At 41.2% G+C, this 20,816-nt stretch overlaps 1 protein-coding gene and 1 non-coding gene across 9 annotated transcripts in view; one reads left to right on the top strand and one right to left on the bottom strand.

Moving 5' to 3' along the window:
- Mical3 (microtubule associated monooxygenase, calponin and LIM domain containing 3) overlaps positions 1 to 20,816 on the top strand; it is a 216,196-nt gene that overhangs the window by 45,303 nt on the left and 150,077 nt on the right. The gene's annotated exons all lie outside the window — the stretch shown is intronic.
- Positions 15,543 to 15,616, bottom strand: Trnas-uga (transfer RNA serine (anticodon UGA)). The gene has a single exon. It is a non-coding gene; the product is annotated as a tRNA-Ser (tRNA).

Raw genomic sequence — 20,816 nt, 5'->3', positions numbered from 1 at the left:
GTGCTGAGGCTGGGTTTGAACTTACCATCCTCTTGTCTCAGGCTTCTCAGCTACTGGGATTACAGGTTTATGCCACCATACCCTGACTCTAGTCAATATTTTTTTTCTCGGATGTGGGGTACCAGGAATTGAACTCAGAGGCGCTCAACCACTGAGCCACATCCCCAGTCCTATTTTGCATATTATTTAGAGTCAGAGTCTCACTGAATTGCTTAGCACCTCACTGTTGCTAGGGCTGGCTTTGAACTTGCAATCCTCTTGTTCAGCCTCCCCAGCAGTTGGGATTACAGGCTTGCTACCCCACCCAGCTAGTTAATATTTCTTAATTCTTCTCTTCCCTATGCCCTCTTTTGGTCCTGGAAACAACTGTCTGTGGAAGTTCCATGTTGATTGATTAAACTACCCTAGAGTGTGGTGAAGTGAAAGTGCAGAATGCAGAGATCAGAGACCTGAATTTGACTTTTAGCCCTTGTATCCTCATAGCTAGGCAAAATTATCTAACCTTTCTTCATTCTGTTTTTTTCCCCCTCACCTATAACTTATAGTCAATTTAACTGTGCATAGGGTTGTTTCTAAATTAAGATGTTAGCAGATAGAAATACAGAGGCTGTTTGGTTTAGTGGTTCCAGGCTTCCTGGGATCAGGTGTCAGCAATATCACTTACTGTGTGACTAAGCAAGTTGCTTAACTTCTCTGTCTTCTTTTTGTTATCTATAACCAGGCTGATAATTGTACCTCACAGTGAGAATTAAATGTGCATGCATATATGTGAACACTCACATCTTAAACAAAGCCTGTAACATAGTAGTAAGTGATTAGTAAGTTATAGTTATTATTGTTAGTAGCATCATTACCTTCTTCATCTCACTCTCATCACAGTACTTCAGTATTCACAGTACTTGAGTATGAGAGGAGAACAATGAATAAAGAGATCAACCCACATGTCTAGTAAGAAACTGCCAATGTACAATAAAAAGTACTGCTTTTCTTAAGCACCATTGTGCCAGCTACAAGCCACAGGTGACAGAAGAAGCATCCACATGGCCCTGGCCCTTTTGTTGAACATAACTGGAAGCTAAATGGGGCTAGTCCAGGTATAGGACAAGGGGAGGGCAAACACTCTAAAACAAATGCCACAGCTAATGGGCCACAAGGCAGGTACAGGGCTCTCTGGGGCCTCTGTGTCCCAAGGCAGATCTAGCAGCTGACTGTCAGGCAATAGCTCTCTTCTTTCCTAGCCAGCCATACTTCAGAGACCAGTAGGACACTGCTTCCTTCTTCATGATGCTCCCTCATTTCCAGCTCCTCCACCTCTGAGCTCCATTATACTTCCAAACAAAGTAATTCTAGGATCTTTTAGAGATTTCAGGTATTTGCTGAAGTCTTTAAAAAAAAAAAAAGTCTGTCATTGTTTTCTAATATAGAAGAACTTTTGCTTCTTTTCTGAGGCATCTAAATAGAGAAGAGAAGGAAAGGAGAGAGAGATCTGTCCTCTTCCTCTGTCAACTCAGCTGCAGTGAGTGGGAGATTGCTTCCTGTGGGATAGGTCAGCTGCTGGATCTGCCCTGGGACCCAGCAGCCCTACAATGAGCTCTGCCCTATTCGCTGTGGTGTTACTGTTTTTAGGATTGTTTGTCACATCTCCTTGTCCCAGACCTACCTGGCTGTGTTTAGCTTTTGCAGTGCAGTTACATTTATCATTAAAGGCCAGGACCTAATAACTGCTGCTTCTAAAACCCCCCAGCTCGGGGCTGGGGATGTGGCTCAGTGGTAGAGCACTTGCCTGGCATGTGTGAGGCACAGGGATCGAGTCTCAGCACCACATTTAAATAAATAAAGATCCATTGACAACTAAAAAACATTAAATAAAAAAAAACCCAGCTCTTTTTGTTCTTGAACCAGCAGTAGTGTCTGAGTCTTGAATTTATCTGTGTAAAGCAACTCTTTTTTTTTTTTTTTTTTTTTTAAGCAAAACTCAAATCACTGGACCTTGTCCTTTGTAGATGAAGTGAGAGTTGCTTTCTGGGGACTGGCTCATACCAAAAACCAGCTGGTTTTTAAATTGCTACAAATATTTAAAGGAACAACTTATTTGTGGACCACATCCCCACCCATTGAACCTTCTTGTCTGTAGGATCCTAGCACCTGTGATGGTGTGGAGGTATGTGACATCTGGTAAAGATGCATGAGATTGATTTTAAGTCTTTACTCTCTTAATGGTATCAAGCTGTGGAGCTAATGACTTTCACCCTCTTCCCCCCACCCAATCATGTATGGTAATACGTATGGACATGTGCCCTGTGGAGAGATGGAAAAGAAAATCAAACGCACACATTAATCATAGGGGCAGGTGGTTGAACAAAGTGAAGTCTCATCATTTGGTGGCCTCTGGACTGACAGAGGAATCCTGTGTGGAACAATGTCTTCAACTAACAGTTAAATGGCCAAAAGACTGGGTTTTGTATATTTGGCCTCCACCAAGCAACATAAAAATGCTGTCAGAAGGATGTGGTGGTAGGACTGGGTGCTGAGAGACACAGAGTGACAGGATGGCAACAACAAGCTGGCCTTCCTCCAGCTTTGCTTTTCTTGGATTTCCCACTTGAGCTGAGGAGGAGAGGCTGATGGTTTTGGCTATTGCCCAGCTCCTTTCTTCATTCTTGTAAGAACACTGAATTCCAGCCCTGGTAGTAATGCCATTTTTAAGTACTCTGTTTATATCTTGTGGACTGGGTTTAGAGAGCAGGCAGACCACCCAGCCTTTGGGGAATCCTTGGAAGTTTCTCTGTTGGCACCTTGGTAGTTCCCATTGCAAGTTTATGAGGGTCTCATTTTACTATGTGTTATAAATGCAGTAAAACGGGAACCAGATCTTTAAAATATGTCCTTAGGACTTGATGTCTGTTTGCGCCTGAGCTGGTTCCCTAGTGGGTAAAGGGTTACTTGTCTGAAGTCAGGAACATATTCCCTTGAAAGGCCCATATTTTATTTGGGTTTAGATTTGAATGGGAGGTGGCAGAGCGACTTTCCTGACTCTCTGAATGTGTCTGCATCTTCATTGGAGCTCAGCTTAATCTACTTGCCAAGTTTGTGGTGACTCCTGTGTTGTATGCACTGTGAGGGTGGTTGGGTGGGTGCAGCTAAGGTGAATGAGTGCCATGGGGTGTCAGAAGTACTATGGGCCACAACTTATTGTCCTTATTTTCTTGGTTTCCCATGGGGGGGAAATGATACCTGGCCATGTGTTATGATTTGGGTTGGATCTTAAATGTACTCCAAAGACTCATATGCTAAATAGCATGTAGTGCTATTGGGAGGTGGTGGAACCTTTAGGAGGTGTGGCTTAGTGGAAGGAAGTTAGGTCTTTGGTGGGAGTACCTTTTAGGGGATATTGGAACCTTGGCTCCTTCCTGTCTCTTTGTTTCCCTGTTACTCTGATGTAAATAGGCTTCCTCCTACCACATGCACCTGCCATTATATGCTGTACTACCACAGGCCCTAAGTGATGGGGCCAAGGTATACCAAGATCTTTGAAACTGTGAGCCAAAATAAACTTTTCTTTCCTTTAAAGTTAATTATTCTCAGGTATTTTATTATGGTGATGGAAAGCTGATGAACACCATGGCAGGGTAAGGAATGGGTGAAATAGGCCCATAATATGTTAACAACTATCTTGCCTTACTCCTAGGGAGATAGGGATTATCAGATCTCCACCCACAAACACACATATTTGTATAAAACCTAGGAGAGCAAAATAATTCTCATTGAGGAATGGAGATGGCTGTCATGTTGTCTTTGCATGAATGTCCCTCAACAGAATCTTCCTTTAAACCGTCTCTATTTAAGAAAGTTGTAAATAAAGGCAAATCTTTGATTAGAGTATACGTATTTTTCTGCTTTTTTTTTTTTTTTTTTTGGCCACGGAACAGGATATAGACAATAACTGAATAAAATTAACAATTGGTTTCTATCCCTATATGCTTTGTAACTTTTTTCTTCACACTGTTTTTGGGAACTGCTTATCCTCAGCATCTAAAACTATACTTGCCATAATTGGTGCTCAAATTTATTAAGTGTTTTTCTCTTTTTAAATTGTGCTTCCCACTGCCACAGTTGTAATCTGTGTCTCCTTCTCTCGTGTCCAGAGATGGCCCAAGCCACTGGACATTGTCTGACTCAAGTTCCATCCTCCTGACCATGCTCAGGCCTGGTGCTTTGAAGGCTCCTGTCCTCCTTCCCCAGTCTCAATGCAGCTCCCCTGGCTGGCTTTGAAAGCCTTCCAGAAATGCCTGCCTGTCTAGCACCACTTCTCTGCTTCCTCCCCTTCCCTTGCCCCAGTTATGCTCTGCTGCTGTATCTTGAAAGAGCCCTCTCTTTTCTGTCTATCTGAATCCTAAGCCTGATTGTTTGGCCATACAGTTTAGGAAATGCTTGCTTGTTTGTTGTAGTACTTGTGTTAGTTTTTTCCTTTTTTTTATACCTTTATTTTATTTATTTATTTTTATGTGGCACTGAGGATCAAACCCAATTCCTATTATACGTATAAGGCAAGCGCTCTACCGCTTAGCCCCAGCCCCTAGTTTTTTTCCTTGATCAGATTTTAAGCTTCTGCAGGGTGGGAATAAACATTTCATTCTTTGTGTACTTCTTTTGAGTCATCCTATGGCATATGATATATACAGTTAGCAAACACTTGGTTGACAATTTTTTTGTGTGTTTTTTTAAAATTTATTTTTATTTTTTATTATTTCTTACATGACAATAGTGGAATGCATTACATTCATAATTTTTTTTGCATTACAATTCTTAATACACCTTTATACTACAATTTAATAACTTTTTAACAAGAAGTGTCTTATGATCACTTTGTGCATTTCCTACATATAAGTCTAGATTTGGTCTTGCTTTCTCCTGTCCTCCCTGTATAATATCTGTCTGGTACCCAGGATCCTTGGGATTTTGCATAATATGATAGAAAATTTTAGCCCTTAGAGAAGTTATTCAGAAGCTATGGATGATGATCACCATGTGATTAATGGCTTAACATAAATTCCACATAATACATCAGAATATGAATCCAGGCTTTCAAACTCTATCTTCCGTGCAACTCCCCTTCTCTTTTTTCCTCCCACCTCTCTTCCCTATTTAGTGGTAGTCTTCTTCTCATGCTCTTCCTCCCTATCCCATTTTGAGTCACTTCCCTTATATCAGAGAAGACATTCGGCATTTGTTTTTTAGGGATTGGCTAATTTCACTTAGCATAATCTGCTCTGATGCCATCCATTTCCCTGCAAATGCCATGATCTTGTTATTTTTTAGTGCTGAGTAGTATTCCACTGTGTATAAATGCCACATTTTTTTAATCCATCTATTGAAGGGCATCTAGGTTGGTTCCACATTCTAGCTATTGTGAATTGTGCTTTCGTTGACAAATTTACCACTCTTTTAGTCATTGGCATAGGAACTTTCCTATCTTTGTCTTATTTTGATTTCCTTTTCCTATAGGTCTTACAGTATGGCTCATCTGAGTGTTTAGGATATAGGTTATGTGGATCTAGCTAAGAAAAAAACTCCCAAACTGTGTTTTCAAAGATGAACCTCATGGTGATGCAAAGTTTCCTTTTGCTCTTTGGAAGAGAGGTAATAGTGAAGAGGAGTAGCTAGGAGTAGTAGAGAGCAGTGATGCCTAGACAGGGAGCAGGGGTGGAAAGGGAGTGGGAGATAACTCTTGCATGGCTAAGGAAGGAAAGGCACAACCCAAGCACAGGTAGAGTGCGCTGAACCTCTGACATCTCTTGCTTTCTTCTTCCTATTCTCTATTCTCTCACCTCCACCTCCAAGTCTGGGCCACCTCCTGCTACATTGGAGATATTATTGCTGGTTCCTTCAAGAGCGCAGAGGCATCTGCTGGGTAGGAAAATGCAGGAGTGGTGTGAGGAGAACTGCAGGAGAATGTGAGCTTTGAGTTATCAGGAACTTTTTCAAACTGTTTTCAACTTGGACTGGATTGATAAGGATCCCCAGGAGCAAATTCTGGGGTGAGAGATCACCCGCCCCAGAGTGTAAGGAAGCAAAGCCAAGGGTAAGAGGCTGGGTCTGGAGATTAGTGTCCTCAGAGTCAGGTCACACCTCTGGGTGTGAAAGAGGACCTTTAACAGTGATCATCTTCCCAGGGGCTGACACTCCTTATAGTAAGAATCTATTCCTTGCCTCTAGCGAGCCCCACTAGGAAGGACATTGATGTGTTTGTGCTTTGGTCGTTTTTTTCTTTTTAGTTCCTCAGAACAAAAATCTTTGGACTGTCTTACATTCTTTTTCTTTCTTTCTTTATTTGTAGTTGTAAATGGGCAGAATGCCTTCGTTTGTTTATTTTTATGTGGTGCTTAGAACCAAACCCAATGCCTCACAGTGCTAGGCAAGCGCTCTTCCACTGAGCTACAGCCTCAACCCTTTTGTATTCTCTTACCTCATGTGTTGTTCATTATCAGATCCTGTCAACTCTACCTTACATTCTGATTCTGACTACTGTCTGCATTGACAGTTCTCTAGGACAAGCCACCACTCTCTATAGCTCCTGGATTTTTGCAGTAGCCTCCACCTGGTTTCACTGCTCCCACCTTGGTACTCTAGATGTGTTGTCAGTTGACACTCAGAGGGCTCCTGCTGACATTTGGGTTGCAGTTTCAGCATTCTTCCTCGTTCAAACCTCTGCAGTGGTTCCTTGTCACACCCTGAGGAAAGATGACGCTGTCTGTGTCCCCAGGTTACCCTGTGATATGCTCCCTTAGACCTTTGCTCTCTCCCCATGGTCTTCCCAGCCACCCTGGTTACTATCACAGTGCCCTTCACAGCACACCCATGGACTTCTGTCCTGCTTCCCCACCTTGTTTTTCCCCTTAGCAACAACATTTCCTTCTGGTGTACTAGGGTGCACTTGTGTGTTATCCATCTCCTCAGACAAGAATGGAAGCTTTATGGGGACAGGGATTTTTGTTTGTCTCGTTCACTATTTTCTCCCAAATTTCTGGCACATAAGGAGTGAACAATAAATGTTTTTTTTATTTCATTCATTTATTATATACCATTGTGTACTATACTCTGGGCATACACATGTACACACACACACACAGGATTAAGGTGGGGATTGCTGCCCCTAAAGAACTCAGAGCCTAGTAAGGAGAAAATGATGGCAGTGTCAGGAAAGCAGTATTACTGAGAGGTGAGTGGATTACAGTAGGAATAAGGCAGGAAGTATAGCCGTGCTGAGGAGACATTGAAGGAGGGAGAGGCCAGGTGGGCCTTCTAGACTGATTCCACCTGAAGGTGGGGAGGACTTAACTGAAACCATTCTGCTTTTCTTGGTGCATATCTTCTCTGTGTCTTTGGCCACAGGCTGAAGGAGAATTATCAGCTTCCTTTGCTAGTCAGTCGAATGCATCCTGAGTATTTTCATCTGCATATCAAATAAGTTCAGTTCCTTTAACATTCTCTCATAAAGACTGTTCCATCCAGTTATTCTTTTTTTCCCCCCTGTACCCTTTCTGCTCTGCCCCACCCCCTTTATTTATCTCTGTTTTTCTATCCCAGAAGGATTCTGTCCTGTGAGTATTTATTTCCTCAGTCTACCTGTTTTTCACCCTGTGGTGCTGGTGATGGAACCCAGGGCCTCATGCATGCTTGGCAAGTGCTCTATCACTGAACTACATCAGCACCAACATACCTTAATTCTTCACTAGCAAAAACAGTTCTGTCCCCCTTCTCCAAAGGTAGGCAATCATCACTATAAATCACTTTGTGCCAGTTGCATTTAGAGCCATACCTTCACATAAACAGGCCTCAATTAGCCTGTGTCTGAAGGTCATTTCTGACCCTTCTAAGCTGCCAGATAGTTGTGGTGTAGTCCATTCCACAAATGGACAGTTCAGCTTGACCTGGCAAAGCTTATCTCAGATTGATGGGCTAAAGAAGCGAATCTTTGAGCTTTAATGGGAAATGAGAATGAGGCATGGCCCCTTAAGAAGGTGGACAGAGCCAAGCTGTTGGCTCTACTTTTTTTTCCCCCCTTTCTTTATTAACTGCCCCTAGCCATTTGTCATCCTTATCATCACTGCTAGGACTATGTGTTCCACTTGGTCTCTGTTAAGGCATTTTCATTTTAAGGAACCGAACACAATTAGCGCCGTGCCAGAAATATTTCAAATTTTGAATTTCTCAGCTTTTGGAATATTCACATAGACTTGACACTCCAAAAGCTTTGGATTCTGGAGCATTTTGATTTCAGATTTTCATAATAGGAATGCTCAACCAGAATATGAGATATATCTAAAGGTTTATATCATCCAGAATTCTCTTAGGAGATCAAATCATGCCACCTCACCGGATCAGTTCACCTAAAGTTTTGGTTTGTAGGTAATATGGAATATTTAATGTCTTAGGGTGAATATTCCTTGCCCTACACTCCCTTAGAAACTCTCTATTCTTTTCATAGTGGTAGTACTTGCTACTTAAGAAATTAGCCAACACTGTTTTCCATAAGCAGACACAATTTGAGAATCTACCATGTGGGGGTCTATAAGAGTATGTGCCATTTTAATCCCCTTCACAGCATCCTTTAATAAATAAAGCTTTCTAATGGGACTGTTGCATCAGTTCAGATTAGTTTTAGTTGGAAATTACAGAAATGGCTTTAACTTCAAAAGAAGATTTTATTTTTTATGTGAAAAAATTTAGAGACAATGCCATCTCCATGATCATCTGAACTTTGGCTCACACCTCCTACCTAGAAAGATGGAAGTTCTGGCCTTTTTAACCATAATATGGTGGTTGTATGCCCCACTCTGTGGCTCAAGAGGAAAGAGTTTCACTTGGTCTAACTCCATTATGTGGCAGATAGTTTCTATTCTTAAGGTTACCTCATGGTCAGGTATGACTACTAGAGATCCAGCCCTCTTATTTCTGTCTCCAGGAAACACTCAAAAGGGAGATGCTTTAGTCTGTTTCCTGTTGCAATAACAAAATGCCCAAGACTGGGTAATTTATAAAGAACAGACATTTATTTAGTTCATGGTTCTGAAGCTAGTATGTCCAAGGGTATAGCATGACATCTGCTCAGCATCTAATGAGGACCTTCTTGCTGTGTCATAACATGGAGGAAGTGATTATATGATGAGACAGAGCAAGTGTACTAGCTTACTGGGCTCTTACTCTTCTTATGAAACCACTGATGCCATCATGGAGGGCCCACACTCATCACCTCATTGAATCCTAATTATTTCCCCAAAACCCTGCCTTCAAAGCCATTAGCATATTAATTTGGGAATTCAATTTCCAATTTATGAATTTAGGGGTTACAAGTTCAAATCATAACGGGAGGTAATGGAGAAAAAGACAAAAAGTTGTTTTCCCACGTGAGACCACTCCTTTAAAGTCTTTCTGTTTACATCTCATTAGTTGGAACTTAGAAGACATGGTCACATCTGGCTTCAAGGAATGCTGGGAAGTGGGGTTTTGTAACTGAGCAAATAAATTACTGGCTGTAATAAAATTGGGGATGCTGTTACCAAGAAAGTACTTTTTTTTTTTTTTGCTGTAATTAATAAGTGTTTAACCTCCTCACTATAGTTGGTGTGTTTAGTACTTTCTGCCTCATGTGAGTCTACTACTTCCTGCCTTGTCTCCAGTGAGCATGCAGAGAAGCTAAACATGTACACAGAGTGATCCTTTCTCCAAACACAAGCTGGCTATGCTTGGTTTCTTCATCGTCATCTTTTCTCTGAGCTAAATAGTAACCCAGTTGCAGGAGTTAATTGGAAGCCCTGAGGATAACATCTTCATCAACCTCTTCAACAGGGACAGCAGTGGTGGGGCAGGCTTGGGCAGAACTGGGGATTACTGTTCCTGGAGCTCTGGGCTCTTCCTCTCTTTCTTCCTCTTTATTCTGAATCCTGTTCTGTTTAGAAGTTGGAGTCTTTTTTGTGTGGCCTGCTTAAGCTTCCTTGCTTAGCTTAATATTGCAGGGCTTGGAGGAGTGGGCTCTACATGAGCATACAGCACCTCTGAACATGTGATTAAAATCACACATATTAGATCGAGCCATTCTGAACTTAGTATAAGAAACTGACTGTATGTGTTGATGTCCCTTCTTTGCTCTACTCTTCTATAGCTGCACCTCCTACAAGGTCAGGAATTGAAGTGGATACACTCTCAAGAGTCCTTCTTCCTGCTCATTGTTTCCCTTTTGCATATAAATCATCCACTGAAACACCATTTGGATTTATGACCAAAAATCTGAAATTCCTAAATTCTCCCTAGACTCAGGTCCTTAGGAAACCTAGATCCTGCTTAGCTCAGCATGTGAGTCCAAGGTCTCTTGTGTCTTTTCCAATTTGAATGTGATGTGGCTTGAGGCTTTTCAGGCATGAGATCTATTTCTATCTCCTACTCAAGCTGGGGTTTGTCCAGGAAATTGTCACTAACATATTGAGATGCATAGCAAATGAAGCTGTCAGGAGAAACGTCTGTTGTGTCTTTGCTCTCAGTAGCAGCTTGAGAAAGTGTTAATTTGTATGAATTAAATGAGCGTATTATGGGATGTTGGTAGGTGGGAGTAAGTGTGTGGATGAGTGTGGGATTGGTTCTCTGGGGACCTCTCTAGATGCTGCCTTTCCCCTGCTACACACAGCTTTCCAGTTTCTCAGCATACTAGTAGTCACATCCTCTTCTGAGCCAGGGGACAAAAGGAAGGTTCCCTGTAGAGAGAGAAATGGACTGGCCTAGATTTCATGGGAGCAAAGGGATAGAGAGAGTGTTGAGGGCAGGCCAGGTACCCGTGGCCAAGAATTAGTCCGGAACTGGTTTGCAGCCCTCACTTCAGTTCTGGGCCTTTGATTCTTTGTGGTACCTACTTTTCTTTTCTGCCTCAAGCCAGGGAGATTTTGAGGGTGTGGGGCAAAGGGCAAGGAGATGATCATAGCTAATGTGCTGGGCATTCTGAGTGACTAAATACATTGTCATTTAATTCTGAGCAAGAATCAGAGTGACTTGATTAAAATCCCACAACTAGTAAGTAGCTTTAAAAAAGATTTAAATCCAATATGTGTGTGTGTTGGGGGGCAGGGCTGAGGATAGAACCCAGGACCTCATAAATGCTAGGCAAGTTCTCTACCACTAAGTTCTATTCCCAGCCCTTGAATCCAGTTCTCTTTGATTGGAAGTTTATGCCTTAACCATATTAGATTTCTATCTCTCCCTCTTTTATTCATTCAATAAAATGTTTGAGTCCATTGTGTTTTGAGTGCTAAAGATAAAAGCAATGAGCCAAACATATTTTTTAAAAAAAATCTTACTTTCATGGAGCTTATATATATATATATATATATATATATATATATATATATATGTAGTAGATGGACCCAGTATCTTTATTTATTTATTTTTATATGGTGCTAAGGATCGAACCCAGTGCCTCACACATGTGAGGCAAGCGCTCTACCACTGAGCTAAAACCCCAGCCCAGAGCTTATATTCTTTCACTATCAGTTTCCTATATTATATTTTTTTCTCACACACCTCCCCCTTTGTGGTGGTGGCAATGGTTATGGTGGTACTTGGGGATTGAACCCCACAGCCTTGCACATGCTAAATAAACACTGTACTGCTAAGCTGTAGCCCCAGTCCTTTTTAATTGTATTTAGAGTCAGGATTTCTCTAAGTTGCCCAGGCTCTGAATTTGTAATTGTCCTGCTTCAGCCTCCCAAGTAGCTGGATTACAGATGATAGCTGGGATTTCAGGCATGCACCACTGCACCTGGTTTAATCCCATGTTTTATATAAATATCACATTTCTTTCCCAGAAGGCTCCATAAATGATTCTTCTTTTTCCTCAAACACTAGGAGGGCTTTCTTGCTTGATGGATATTGAGATATTCAGATTTCCCTGCTCCTACTCTCCTGTATCCCCATGTCCCAGAGAACATTGTATCCAGACACCAGGCTAGTTTTGATAACATATCTTCAGGGAGGCCTGGACTCAGAAGTTCCCCCATACTTGTATCTGGGCTTTCCTGTTAGGTTGTTTTCCCTCTGTTCTGGGGAAAGCTACTCTGAGCCCATTTGGAGTTGCCTTGCCTATCCTCAACCCCCAGAAATTGTTTTTGAGGTGGGGAAGAATAAAAGTCAAGAAATCAGTGAAAATATCAATTCTTGTTGTAAACTCTCTTTAGGGTTGGTTTCTGAGAGGTTTTTGTGTTCCATTTATTTTGGCTAGTTGTTTCTTCTTCTTCTCCTCCTCCTCCTCATTATTATTATTATTTTTGTATATATTTTTTTCCTTTGCAGTTTGGTTCAGGCCTTATGGACATAGAAGTTAAGCTAAATGTTTTTTGGGTACCTTTGGATTAGATTTAATACCTAGAAATGGTTACCTTCCTTTGATTCAACAGAAACAGGAGGGGCCATACCAGAAGAGCATTTTCCACTAAGAACAACATGCTTACTGAGTTTGGAGTGAGCACATCCATCTTGTGGTTAATGAGACCTATTGAATGAAGGATTTTGATCTGATGTTGCCATCAGTTTCCTGATATTAGGGATTGAAGGCAAAAGTTCTTCTCAACATTGTTGAAGTTATTCTAACCTTTACTATCTACTATGTCAGGTGTTATGAGCAGCATTTTACATGTTAACCTTGCTCTGAGGTTTTCTTTAGTTAAAAAAGGAAACAGATTTAAAAATTCCCTTTTTCACACAGAGAGGGACAGGGTTAAAATTGAGTTGTCTTTGGGGCCCCTGTGTTCTTTCTAGGACCTCACACAGTGTTCTTTTCCTTATCAGGTAAATTCCTGAAGTGTCAGGTGCTCTTCCTGAATTGTGTTCCTCAGCCCTCTGTATGAAATACCAGGTTATATGTGGATTTCTCTTCCATCAGCTTTCTTAAGTGAGCAAAAAATCTAAAAAGCTCAGATTTGGGGGCTGGGGTCGGGGCTCAGCGGTGGAGCGCTTGCCTAGCATGTGCAAGACCCTGGGTTCGGTCCTTAGCATTACATAAAAACAAATAAATTAAATAAAGGTATTGTGTCCAGCTACAATTAAAAATTTTTTTAAAAAAACCTCAGATTTTTATTTTTTCACACTGTGTGCTTGGTTGGTTGGTGAGCCTCTTTATATTTGTCCTCCCTCTTTCTGTTCCCACTCTTTTCTCCACATCTCCCCAGAAAATGTATCCAGGTTGACTTAGTTCTGCCTCTTCAACTCCAGAATTGTAGCAAATTTTAAAAGAGTAAGGAGAATGGAATGTAGTGGGAAATGTGAGGAGGAGACTACCAGTTTACCTTATGTCTTAGCTCATTTTCTGATGGTGCAACAAAATAAAACAGACTGGGTAATTTATAGATATTTATTTGCCTTACAGTTCTAAAGGCTGGTAAGTCCCAGAGCATGGTACCAGCACGTAGTCTTGGTGCTCTTGTATCATAACATAGCAGATGGGCAAGTAATGATGTGCTAGACAGAGAAGAAATCAGCCCAAACTCATCCTTTTATCAGTAACCCACTCCTGTGATAGGGGCATTAATCCATTCATGAAGGTAGAATCCTCAAGGCCTGATAACGTCTATTTTTTAAATTTTTTTTAGTTATAGGTGGATACAATATCTTTATCTTATTTTTATGTGGTGCTGAGAGTTGAATCCAGTGCCTCACACATGGTAGGTGAGTGTTCTACCTCTGAGCCACAACCCCAGCCCCCTGATCACTTCTTAAAGGTCCCATCTCTCAACACAGTTACAGTAGCAATTAAATTTCAATGAGTTTTTCGGGAGACTTTCAAACCATAACACCTTGTTCATATACCCAGTCATGCTGCTTTGGTGTGCCAGTGTAGCTCACATACTCCAGAATTTATAATCTGGATAGTGGGGATTTCCTTGGTGATTGCTGAAGGAAATAAATGCAAGAGATAATTGAAAATGTCTGAAGAGAGAAAGATGAGATATTGGGGAGGCTAAGGGCATCTATACCTATTTAGAACAGACTTTAACTGTTCTAGGTGTTAGCAATTAAACCTTAACAAAAGGTTTAATCACTTAGCAAGTATAGTTCTATCTTTTTATAGAAAAGGAAAATGAGGGCTGGGGCTGTAGCTCAGTTGCAGAGCGCTTGCCTAGCAAGTGTGTGGCAGTGAATTCCATCCTCAGCACCACGTAAAAATAAACAAATAAGATAAAGGTATGTGTCCATCTACAACTATTAAAAAATAAAAATAAAGAAAGGGAAATGAATCCTTGCCCCAGCCAGTGTACCTGTCCAAGGTTGTGTGGTCTGTAAAACAATTGAGGCAGTACTGGAATCTTGTGCCCATTCTTCCAATAAGCTCCACCTTGGATTTTCATGTGTCACATAACAAACACTTCGATTCTAAATGATTTGAGTCTTACAGTAGACCTTTAGGGAATGTTAAAATACACATTTCTAGAGGCAGATTAATAAATCTTATTATTCTATAACAAATATATTTGACTTCAGAACTACCTTTGGCAGTCATTCATTTCCTTGGAGTTTGACTTTGAACAAATCCATGGTTTCTTTTCTACTTTGAGTTTTTGCTTTTGTCAAGTAAAGATAATAAATACTAGCTGTATATAATGGGTATGATGTTAAAGGAAGAGTATCATGAAAAGCCTCTCATCTCTCAGACTCTTTAGGAATAAGGTATTGTGTTTTTATGGTGTTTCATATAAAGCACTTGTCATTGCTGAATTTTATCCATGATAGTAAGATAGGTAGATCTCAGATTGTAATTTTTGTTTTCTAAGTGTAAAAATGAATTTGGAGAGGTTATGTAGCTGATTAAACGACAGGACCTTGCAGTAGATGCCCATCTCTCTATTCTGAATCCAGTAGTTCCCAGCCACACCACCCTTTCTTTTCATAAGCACAATGTGCATGGTGCTGCAGGGTCACCAGGGTGACCTTTCCTTACAGTCTGAGCATTCATTTCTTGTTGCTGAGAAGCTTATTGAGTAAGGGCAGTGCCACTTTTCAGAAACAGTGAAGGAAATGGCCTAGCCAGGAAGCAGGGCTTCATTACCAGATAGCCCAATAGAAGGGACCACTATTCTGGCCCTTCTCATGAGAGGCCCATCTTGGGAGGCTGACAAAGGGTGGAGCTGACAGTGGGACTTTCTTTCCTATTCATTTTGGATAGTAAGTGTTTAAAAATGTCTCGTGAAACATTCATTGTTTAGTGGCTGGGTATGTGCCAAAGTTCATGGCTTGAAACCTCTGAGCATCATCAAGTAATGGAGTAGTTGAGGCAGCATTCTCTAAGACATTTATTATGAGCCTTACTCTGTTAGATTAGCAAGCAAAAATCATTGCTTACCTTGAAATTATTCTCAGGCTAGTCACTAAGTTTCTTTAAAGAGAATTAAGGGCTCCTCAAAAGAATAAAGACTAGTCGTTCCTGGCATTCAAGTCAGCTTTCTGTCACTGTGATGAAATAATTGAGATACGCAACCCTTTTTTTTTAATTTGTTTGTTTTGTTTTGTAGTGCTGGGGATTGAACCCAGGGCCTTATGCATTCAAGGCAAACACTCTACCAACTGAGCTATATCCCCAGGTCAGAGATAATCAACTCTTAAGGAAAAAGGTTTGTTTGACTCATAGTTTCAGAGGTTTTAGTCTGTGGTCTCTGGGTCCTATAGCTTTGGGGCCTTTGGTGGCACAATATATCATTTACAAAAGCATGTGGCAGAGATGGCCTGTTCACTTCAAGGCAGTGAGGAATCAGAGAGATAGGAAGAGGCTGGGGTCCCAATAATCCCCTTCAAGGGCATGTGCCCTTCAAGCTAACTTACTTCCACTAGGTTCCACCTCCTAAAGTTTCCTAGCATAATAACGCCATGATTGGGCTGGGGATGTAGCTCAGTGGTGGAGTACTTGTCTAGCATGCACAAGGTGGGTCTGATCCTCAGCATGGAAAAATAAATAAATAAATAAATAGCACCACTGGCTGGGGACCAATAGTACCATCTTCAATACTTGAGTCTATAGAGATCCAAAGTGAAACAAATGATGATACAGTTTAAGAATTTTTTTTTATTTTGTTAAATGAACAGCTGTGCATTTGTGCTTCTTTGCTTGAGGTATTTTCCCTCCTCAATCTTAAATATTATTTTCTTGCTTCCTGATGGCACCATGTCCCCTTATCTCTAAATTCTGCTCAGTTCTGTAAAGACTGTTTCTAGTTCATTTCTTGACCTTTTCTAGACCACTCCATCCCAGACTGACAGACTTTGGAAGTGCCTGAGTACTTGGTCAGCAGCAGCAGCAGCAGAGTGTTATTCAAGAACTGTTTAGAAATGCAGCATCACAGGCCCACTCAGACCTACAGAGTTGAATTTGCATTGTAACAGGATTCTCAGGGGACTTGTGGGTGCACTGAGAAACCTTTGCCTGTACAGAAGTCTCAGGTTGTACTTATTTATCACCTTCTATTACTGGTTGACTGTTTCCCCATTTCTTTTTCCACTTTATAGATTTGTCTTTTGTTAGAGTCTCTTTGCAGCACCTGATGTAGTCTTGGCACAGAGTAGGCACTAATAAATATCTGTATATTTGACAGTCTCCATTTATTAAAAAACTGCTCAGGCCATTTAGAGAATTGAACATATGCTAATGAAAGTTTGCTACAGAAAAGTTAAGAAAATGTGAGAGGATGCAGTTAATGAGTTTGAATCTACCAAGTGAGGCTACACTTGAAAAAGGGGCATAGGCATCTGAAGCAGCCAGCCCTCCATAGGTCATTTCTCCCAACTCTGTTGTTTATCATCTGAAACCTTGGGGAGTTAATGATCCTACTTGAACCTTTAATTTACTGATCTCTAAAATAAGGATGACATTATTCTTACAATGTTATGCTGAAGACAAAACGAGATAATGCAAGCAGAAGGTTTAACCAAATGTTTGGCACTTAAGTACTTGTTGTGGTTTGGATGTGATGTGTCCCCCAAAAGCTCATGTGTGAGACAATTCAAGAAAATTTAGAGGACGAATGGTTAAGTTATGGGAGCCTTAACCAAATCGGTGAATTAGTTTCCTGATGAGATTAACTGAGTGGTAACAGAAGGTGGGTAGAGTGTAGCTGGAGGAGGTAGGCATTGGGGGACATGCCTTCAGGGCATAAATTTTGTATTTAGCAAGTGGAGTCTCTCTCTGCTTTCTGATCATCATGTAAGCTACTTCCCTCTATCACACTCTTCTACCATGATATCCCATTTTACCCTGATCCCTGAGGAATGAAGCAAGGCTTCTGTGGACTGAGACCTCTGAAACCATGAGCACTGAAGTAAACTTTTTCTCCTCTACAATTGTTCTGGTCAGGTCTTTTAGTCACAGCAGCGAAAAAGCTGACTAAATCAATACTCACTGATAGCTTGATGGTACAACAAGAATGCATTCATGCACTCAGTGTAACTAAAATTTCTAGTTACTTTAATGGATTCTTGTTAATCCTTGAGATATCTTATTATAAAGGGGACAAAATAGAGACAACTTTCTGACTGTCATATTTATATTTTTTCATGATTTCCAGGATGGGCTCTAAGTTTCAGAGGAACAGAGTTCCTATCTTGTCCCTAGACATCAGTCTCAGTGAGAAGTGCCCGATAACAAATGCAGTTTGGCTACTGTATGAGGAATTGGGTGACATGGAATGTACATCACAGCCTTGCCACACCCTGCCATGGAAGATCTTTACCCCTCATTATTTGTGCTGTACAAAGCAAACTACTGAAAGTTGACCATACAGTGGAAATGCTCTCCCTCCACCTCTTCCACTTTCTTCCTGCAGGGAGCTGCTTACAGAGAACTGGTGCATGGGTGGAGGGAGTAAAGGCTTCTGTTTTTCTATCTTCCTACACCAGAGCAGGACAGGGCAGGGAGTGGGGACTTGCCAGATTACAAAAAGGGTTATTTCTCAAGTGGTGGTGGGTGGGTGGGTGGGGATCAGATGGTACTGGTATCTGGTAGATCAATGTGGAGCCCTTAGGCTATGCCTTTACTTCTTGGGACCAGAGGCTTGAGAACTTGAAGATCTTAAATCTAGACTGACAATTTTTAATTTTTTTCTAAATTTCAGTACTAGGGATACAACCCAGGGGTGCTCTACCACTGAGCTACACCCCTAGCTCTTTTATTTTTTAGGACAGTACTTCATTAAGTTATTAAGGCTGCATCAATACTTGTAATTCTCCTGCCTCAGCCTCCTGAGTTACTAGGATTATAGGCATATGCTACCTCCTTTCTTTTCCCTTATTTTTTTTTTAACTTTTTGTTATTGAACAACATGTATGTCTCCCTAGCAGAAGACATAGTATATGTGGATGAACTCATAACTGTATTTCAAGCATTTTGAATATGAAAATCATTAAGTTAACAGCTGTACTATCATATCCTTTATTCTTTTTTGGGGGGAGGGGGCATTGCTGGGGATTGAACCCAGGGCTTTGTGCATGTGAGGCAAGCACTCTACCAACTAAGCTGTATCCCCAGCCCTTCATTTATTCTTGATTTAAAAAAAAGTAGAGTTTATCTCACATTTTATGCATGAGTTCCAATTCACTTGCTGTCTGAATTTATTATGTTAAAAACTTTTTAATTCTTTAGAGGATCAAGGCTTCTTCTGTACTTCTAATTTTACAGTGAAATGTCAATCATTAAAAACTAGGATAAGGGCTGGGAATATAGCTTCGTCGGTAGAGTGCTTGCCTTGCATGCACAAGGCCCTGGGTTCAATCTGAAGTGCGTGTGCGCACACACACACACACACACACACACACACACACAAAGATCTTTCTATCAGAAAAGTAGGATAGACAAAATTCTCTTTTCAATTCACATTGGTGCTTTTGTGACAGATACATATGTGTAATATTATGAGGTTTAGGGAAAGGAGTGTTGTTATCTTGGAGTTTCCAGCAAGACAAACACTCAGGCCTTCCTCTTTTTCTTTTGTTGAGAATTACCTGCTTTGCCATCCATTTCATTGGAGTGTGTTTGTGCTGGTTGTTGGGCAGCCTGGCTTTCTTCAGGATAAGTGGGGCCTGTCTTGGTTGGCAGAGCCTTGCCTACAGGGGTGCACACTGCATGATTTACATGCATAAGTAGCCAGGGCTGGCCCAGGTAAACAAAGAGATTGCCATATGCCAATCCAGCCATGTGGCACAGCAGTTTTGCTCTGATCTTAGATGGACAGTAAACATTTTATGTACAGTGTTTCTCTTATATAGTCACCCTCCTATTTTCTTTGTGGTTTTAAAATATTTCTTCCCTCATACTTTTAGTAGGAACTGCTCATCCATAGCTTGAAGTTTGTAGCATGGAGGGGTATTACCAGGTCTCCCTCCCACAGCCCCACCTTCCTGCTGGGAGTCAGGATCCTGCATTCTGGTGAGCAGTGTGCTGAAGAGCCAAGGGAGGGGCCTTCCCTGGGGAAGAGGGCAGGAAAGACCAGACGCTAAAAATAAGCAACTAGTAAGAACCTGCTTACTGCTCCCTCAGGTCAGATATGGTCCTCCTGTGATAATTGAGCTCAGAGTAGAGCTTTGGAACAGAGAAGAAAAAAATAACCCTCATTAAATAAGTATTACTGCTAAATATAAGCTTTAGCTATATGTTCCAGGTAAGAGGAAATTTCCAAGATCTGCTGGTTTTGGGTGTATATCCCTCATCATTCTTGGGATGTGTGTGTATGTGAATGTCCATGTACATATGTGTGCTCATGAGTATGCAGTGCATGTTTGTGACACTAGGTGTTTCAGGTGCTGAAACATCTAGGACTGTGGGTAGTTTTTCTCACAAAGCCTTTGCCTGAGAGATATTTTGTACATAAAAAGAAAGATGTATCCTACTTACAAGACAGCAGTCCTTAGACTAAATGAAGCAGCTCTCCAGGTTTATACCATGCACAGCCTAGGTCATGATTTCACACCAAAGATATTGATTGCAAAGCAGAAGATCATATGCAAGCTGTGTTAGCTATTTTGGTCTAGAAGCTGCCTCATTTCCCTTCTTTTCTTTAAAGAAGTAGAAATTTTCCCCCACTAAGTTAAAGAAAATGAACGCTTCTCTGGCCTTCCAGGTTTAAAGTAGAGGCAAGTGAACCTGCACTGAGTAAAAGTGGTATCTCTTCCATGCTTCCTGGGATAGACAGAAGGAACTCCAAGGAAAACTCCTTACAGTCCTCAAGATGCCGCCTGCTTTAGGCAGTTTGTACTTGTCTCATCCTTCTCTTATTATTTAGGTTTTTTTTTTTCCTAAACCAGCGAAGAGTTTCTGTTTTAACTTTCAGACTGGATTTTGAATAACTTAATAAGGTTATTGCTTTTATATCCCTCTGGGTGTGTCTCTGCCTTTTCCTGTAATCTGAGAAAGTAGCTATGCTCTTCAGCAAACTACCCCCATCTCTGTTCTGCCCTGCCTTGGCTTGTGGTGAGCAATAGTTAAGCACTCCTGTGGTGCTTGGCCTATGTGACTCCTTCCATTCCTTTTATCTTGGTCAGCTAGCTAAATATAGTCTCTCCTTTCTGTCATCCCTTCTTTCTCCCATCTCTAGGCAGAAGAGATTCCTTGCCTGTACTCTTTGATGTGGTGGTCTGGGTTGGAAAGATTCTTCAGTGGATAAAGAGTACATGGTAGAATTGGAGTATGCTGCTGCTGCTGGCAGGCTAGTGTTGAGAGAGGGGGCCCATGGTTCTCACTGTTTCCCTGGGCAGTAGGGCCCACATTTCCTCCTTGATGTCCAAGTCTCAGGGAGTAA

The sequence above is a fragment of the Ictidomys tridecemlineatus genome, chromosome 6, assembly GCF_052094955.1.
Source record: "Ictidomys tridecemlineatus isolate mIctTri1 chromosome 6, mIctTri1.hap1, whole genome shotgun sequence".
In the NCBI taxonomy this organism is placed as follows: Eukaryota; Metazoa; Chordata; class Mammalia; order Rodentia; family Sciuridae; genus Ictidomys; species Ictidomys tridecemlineatus.
Note: the sequence above shows the minus strand (reverse complement) of the source record. Positions and strands in the feature narration are given on the sequence as shown.